Consider the following 6,854-nt stretch of genomic DNA (forward strand, 5'->3'; position numbering starts at 1 on the left):
ACTTCAGGAGGGCCAACTTTGGCCTTTTCAAGCAATTGCTAGGGGAAATCCCATGGGACAGGGTACTAGAAGGTAAGGGGGCCCAAGATAGTTGGTTAGCATTCAAGGACTGCTTCTTCCGAGCTCAAGATCAGAGCATCCCAGCAGGTAGGAAGTCGAGGAAGGGTACCAGGAGACCTCCATGGTTGAACAGGGAACTGCTGGGCAAACTCAAGTGGAAGAAGAGAGTGTACAGATCATGGAAGGAGGGGCTGGCCACTTGGGAGGAATATAAGTCTGTTGTCAGAGGATGTAGGGAGGCAACTAGGAAAGCTAAGGCCTCCTTGGAATTAAACCTTGCAAGAGAGGTCAAGGACAACAGAAAGGGCTTCTTCAAATACATTGCAGGTAAAGCCAACACTAGAGGCAATGTAGGCCCACTGATGAATGAGGTGGGGGTCCTGGAGACAGAGGATAAAAAGAAGGCGGAGTTACTGAATGCCTTCTTTGCCTCTGTCTATACTGTTGGAGGCTGTCCTGAGGAGCCCCGGACCCCTGAGGCCTCAGAAGAAGTCAGGATAGAGGAGGAATCTGTCTTGGTTGATGAGGGCTGGGTCAGGGACCAGTTAAGCAACCTGGACGTCCACAAATCCATGGGCCCTGATGGGATGCACCCGCGGGTGCTGAGGGAGCTGGCGGAAGTCATTGCTAGGCCACTCTCCATCATCTTTGCTAAGTCGTGGGCAACGGGAGAGGTGCCTGAGGACTGGAGGAAAGCGAATGTCACTCCAGTCTTCAAAAAGGGCAAGAAGGAGGACCCGGGTAACTATAGACCGGTCAGCCTCACCTCCATCCCCGGAAAGGTGATGGAGCAACTTGTTCTTGGTGCTGTCTCTAGGCACATCAAGGATAGGGGGATCATTAGGGGCACTCAGCATGGCTTCACCAACGGGAAGTCTTGCTCAACCAACTTGATAGCCTTTTATGAGGATGTTATCCGGTGGATAGATGATGGTAAAGCTGTGGATGTGGTCTATCTCGATTTCAGTAAAGCGTTTGACATGGTCTCCCACAGCATCCTCGCAGCTAAACTGGGGAAGTGTGGTCTGGATGATCGGGTAGTGAGGTGGATTGTGAACTGGCTGAAAGAAAGAAGCCAGAGAGTAGTGGTCAGTGGGACAGAGTCCAGTTGGAGGTCTGTGTCTAGCGGAGTCCCGCAAGGGTCGGTTCTGGGACCAGTTCTATTCAATATATTCATTAATGACTTGGATGAGGGATTAGAGTGCGCTGTCAGCAAGTTCGCTGATGACACAAAACTGGGAGGAGTGGCTGATGCGCCGGAAGGCTGCGCAGCCATTCAGAGGGACATGGACAGGCTGGAGAGTTGGGCAGGGAGAAATTTAATGAAATATAACAAGGGCAAGTGTAGAGTCCTGCATCTGGGCAAGAACAACCCCATGTACCAGTACAAATTGGGGGCAGAGCTGTTGGAGACCAGCGTAGGGGAAAGGGACCTGGGGGTCCTAGTGAACAACAGGATGACCATGAGCCAGCAGTGTGCCCTTGTGGCCAAGAAGGCCAATGGCATCCTGGGGTGTATTAGAAGGGGTGTGGTCAGCAGGTCAAGAGAGGTTCTCCTCCCCCTCTACTCTGCCCTGGTGAGGCCGCATCTGGAATATTGTGTCCAGTTCTGGGCCCCTCAGTTCAAGAAGGACAGGGAACTGCTAGAGAGAGTCCAGCGCAGAGCCACGAAGATGATTAAGGGAGTGGAACATCTCCCTTATGAGGAGAGGCTGAGGGAGCTGGGTCTCTTTAGCTTAGAGAAGAGGAGACTGAGGGGTGACCTCATTAATGTTTATAAATATGTAAAGGGCAAGTGTCAAGAGGATGGAGCCAGGCTTTTCTCAGTGACATCCCTTGACAGGACAAGGGGCAATGGGTGCAAGCTGGAACACAGGAGGTTCCACTTAAATTTGAGGAAAAACTTCTTTACGGTGAGGGTGACTGAACACTGGAACAGGCTGCCCAGAGAGGTTGTGGAGTCTCCTTCTCTGGAGACATTCAAAACCCGCCTGGACGAGTTCCTGTGTGATATGGTCTAGGTAATCCTGCCCCGGCAGGGGGATTGGACTAGATGATCTTTCGAGGTCCCTTCCAATCCCTAACATTCTGTGATTCTGTGGTTCTGTGAGGAAAGGTTTCAGAGAGAGCTTTTCCTACTGATGGCATGTGGAGAGCTATAGAAAGAATTAAAGCATGAGTATTAACACCCAACAAGCAGGAGGAAGAGCTGCACAACTAATGTGTGGATGTTGATGAATGCTTCCCTCCCCTCACATCCTTTTTATAAAAATGTCCCATTGGTGGCATTTGAGGCATCTCTGCCTCAGTGTGCCAAAGGCCTCTCATATTGCAGGAGGTAAACCGTAAATCACAGCGTGAGATACAATTTTTTGGATTTAATATTGCTAATTTAATCCATGCTAGCTGAACATGCATCACCTAAGGAAACCAATCAGTTGGCCATCTCTGGGGGGGCATTTTTAGAGTGTTTTCAGGTCCAAAAGGTAGAAGCCAAGTTTATGGAACAGGACATTTCCAGCATAGGTGAGTGGAAATCGTTCTCGGGGTGATACGGTATAATGTTGCATTTATCTCAGGAGTACAACTAATAGATAATGTACCAGTGCAAATAGATTTTACAGTATGATGTCATAGCAACCTTCCATCTGTGTCCCTGAATATTCAAACCAGAATAGCATCCTCGAGGGAAATGGTTATTGTCCTTCTGGAAGTTAATAATGCAGGCTTCAGCATAAAAAGTTGGCCTCATGCAGTAGACTGGGCTACATCAGTTAAAACAGTGGTGGTAATGTAAACAAAACATAGGTGGGTTTTTTAGGATAGCAATGGGACTGTCACGTCTTCCCTCCCCCTATTTGCATGACTCACTGTATCTGCTCTGGGTAATACGATGGAGAGAAAATATGGACCTCTGAGTCTGCCAGGAACGAAAAGGTGAGTTGCACCAGGGCACATTGTTTCCAAGAGTCAGGCTATTTTAGGAAGGATGAGCAAGAAGGGCTGGGAAGGACTTGCCACACAAAGATGATTACAGTTAGGTGAGTAAGCCTTGCTTTGCCCACTGGGAACTCATGGATTTTGTTTCAAGAAAGCCGATGTGTGTTAGATGGCTGAAGCTCACTCATTAAACAGCGTACGCTAAAATTGCACTAGTGTTGTAGTGAAGATCAGGAAGGGAAGGAGAAAGAGATAATCAACATTTATTTTCTTTTAACAATACTGAAATTAAGCTGGTTTTATTTTCAGGGCCAGCTCCTGATATTGCTATGCTCCCAGAACATCTGTTCATGGCTGTTGCTGTTCCTTATCCGGAGTGGTCTTCCACATAAGGTGAAAGCCAGCGTTATGAGTTGAGTATGGGCTGGTGTGACCAAGGAAGGCTGTGTCTCTACCAGGCTGTACTTGTCATTTAAGTGGTAAGGATTTCAATCTGTATTTTTTTCAATTCAAAGTGTGATGCTGTAATGTTGGACTGGTGGGAACACTGCTACACACAGTTGCTAGGGAAACATCTTCAAGTTCATTTTCCTTTGAGTTTTGTCATTCAACTCACAGCATGGCCATAATTGTTCTTTTAAAAGTGGGATGTGTGAGCCATGAAGGGGTGCCAGTCACTGATGTAAGACCTGGCATTGACCAAACACTCTGGCTTGGACCTCACCAAGGGCCTTAGGGTCAGCAGAGAGGTTTCTGCAGGTGCTGGAGGGGAGTGGCAAGTAAAACAGCATCAACACAGATTTGAATAATGTGTTGAGAAACCCCTTCAATTATACCTGCAGCAATGATACAAGTTCAAGCTTATATGCTTGAGATGTTTTGCTAGACTTTGTATTTACATTTAAGTATCCTTTTCTTCTGGCAGTGATGCCCCTTCTTTTGTAAATGAGTTTGCTAGCAGTGTATTGGTAGGCTCTGTAATGAAAAAAAATATGACAGGAGTTATTGACACAATACTCAAAACTGATCTAAAGAGGAAGTGAAATGACAAGCCTTTTTCTATTATTCAACTTTGAATGTCATTAAAATAATCCCTCATCAGCATGCCACAGAGGCAGTGATGGAAGTTGTCAACACCAACCTTTGTGGAGGAAGAGGCCTCTGAAAATAGGTGCATCTCCCAAACATTTGTATGTCTAAACTCTCTGTTGAAGAGATAATCAGGCACAAAATCACTCACCCCTCTGTAGGGACTGAGCTAGGGACTAATTTTCTAATGGACAATTCTAGGACTTGCTCTGTGAGCAGAGGCAAAGCAGATATTTTGGAAAAATTGCAGTTTTGTCATCAGCTCTCTGTAATGCCTGTATGTCAGCAAAGTTGTGCATGGAGCCTCATCTCACTGCACAGACACAGCAGGAGTCAGTTTGTGATCCGGAGTCATTGCCCTTGAAGTAGGTCAGACAAAAGTCAGGAAGGAGTCCCAAGAAGTGGGACAAAGTAGCACATCCAAGATTAGCACGGCAGACCTGAGGAAAAATCCTGACCCTCTGAACCCCCAAACAGCACCTTCTCCAGCGGGCTTCATCTTTCCCTTTTTTTCTTGGGTCTACAGCCCAGATAACATCTTCAGAGGACAGCTACTCTCACCCAGAACTTGCCAGCAGAATAAGGATGGGGCTTTCTGTGGGTTTTGCCTTCCTGGGGTCCCAGTGCCCCATGCTGGGTGACAAACTGCATCATGTAGAGAGGGAGACACAAGGGATGCCCCCACAGCCCCCGGGGCCATGCAAGAGGGTGATCCCCTCTGGGCCATGAGCTGCTCCAGGCAGGCTTGACCGCTTCTCCTGCTCCTGTCCTCAGTCTCCTTCACAGACACAGGCTGCCGAGCACAAGGAGGCTTTTTTGGAGTAAGACGGGATCCTGGGCATCAGGAGAGAAGAATGGTCCCACACCACCTCCCTTGTCCCTGTCCCCTCCTTTGACAGAAAGCTGGGTCAGTGTTGTTTTTGTTTCTGCTTCGTTCTCCCTTGCCAAAGAAATCATTGTGACTAACTCCTCATCATATGTGTTCCACAGTGTTTCTGGGATCAGGTCCTTCTCATGAAAACAAAAATAATCCCTCTTGCCTCCCCTCCCAACTATCCTGTAACATACGTAAGTGTTCAAGGAAGACAGGAATGTGTGTTAATTAAGATCATTATTAATAAGTTCAGGAGCTATGAGTTTTCCCCTCTTCATTCAAAATGAATTATGTTTTGGAGAAAAATAGATCCATCTTGCAAAGTTTCAATCCAAAGGGACACCTCTTAATTAAATTAACCAGTGAAAAGGAAATACTTGTAATAAGGGTGCAAGATAAATATTTGTACCTTGCACATTCTAATTTATCACAGCCTTAAAAGAGTCCATAAGGTTTGTTTTTCTTCACTGAAATGTGACGCATTCAGGTATCACTCATTTATAAATTAGTGTATGCCACATGGGATACCCCACTATGGGTTAAGGGTATTGGCCTCTGAGTGATATACTGCAGCTGAGAAAGCTGCGAAGTGAAGATGAGTAGTCCTGAAATGCAAGCCCTAAATTTAACATTACCCAGAGGCAAACACAGTCCTGAACTGACTCAAGGGTGGAGGCAAGGCTACACAGCCCTGATGTATTACCATGTGGGAATGCACAGTGAGGTGGTGCTGCTAATTTTGAGGGAGAGAGGTGAAAGCACGCACACTCCCTCCATTAATCTGCATTAGTTTGCCTAGGTGGTACCATGATGATACCCACGGAAGCCCTGGGTAGGTGAAATATTTAAGCGTGAGCCTATTTTTAAAGCTCCTGATAGTTTGCATTAAGTTCACAGACAGTGCTTTCGTATTTGTTATTATGTTCACGATTAAGTACTTGATGCCTTCACTGCTATAGGTAACTTCTAGCTTTTTGGGTTTTACTGAACATTTTTTGAAATAAAATACAATTCCTGTACATATACCTTTGTTCATGGATTTACCTTCTCTAAAATCCTCATTAATGCTCATGCAGTGTAATGCAGACACACGCATGTACACACACTCAGGTCTGTAAGACAGACAGATAAGTCAAATATCAACTTGTATAATTTTACCCTATGTTATACATTTGACTACATTTTAAAAGGGTTTGGTATCCAAATTTCTACTTTGTAAAACTGCGGGTAATCATCCTGAAGGAAAAGATGCTAAAACATCAACAAATACGTACAATTATTCCAGTAAAGGAGTGTGCACAGGGAAAGCTTTACCAATATAACTGAAATTATAGAAGCAAAATAATGCTAATGCATTTCGCAGTGTAAGAGGGCTCTAATTAATTATGAACTCAGATCACAGCATTAATTGCAGATGCCAACTATATGACAACTTTTGGATGTTCAGTTGATGCCTTGTATTGTGTTTGACCACAAGAGACTATAGGAGCAAAATTGTGAATACAACAATGGAGTTTATGGGGGAAGAAGTTGCCAGTGCATTTTGCTGTGCATAAACTAAATCAACACTTCATTCAAAGAACAGGGGCAACTTTCCAAATATTTTATTTGTTGGCATACTTTGGCCCAGTTTGTGGAAGAAGTTATGCTTGTAACAGAGAAACTAGCAAAGATAACTGAGCTTGTCTACAGGGAATATTTGTTGTCCTTCTAATTATTAATAAAACCTCACATTTGAACCTTTTATTCCAGATATATTAACTATAGATAGAGGTAATTCAAGAACGAACCTGAGAAATACAAACTAATGTGCTGGCCTGCTATACTGGGCAAGGTGTTGAAAATTATGTCACAGATAAGAATTGATAGATATGGATGGGTACCATGTGTG

This window comes from Nyctibius grandis, chromosome 2 (assembly GCF_013368605.1).
Source record: "Nyctibius grandis isolate bNycGra1 chromosome 2, bNycGra1.pri, whole genome shotgun sequence".
Classification (NCBI taxonomy): domain Eukaryota; kingdom Metazoa; phylum Chordata; class Aves; order Nyctibiiformes; family Nyctibiidae; genus Nyctibius; species Nyctibius grandis.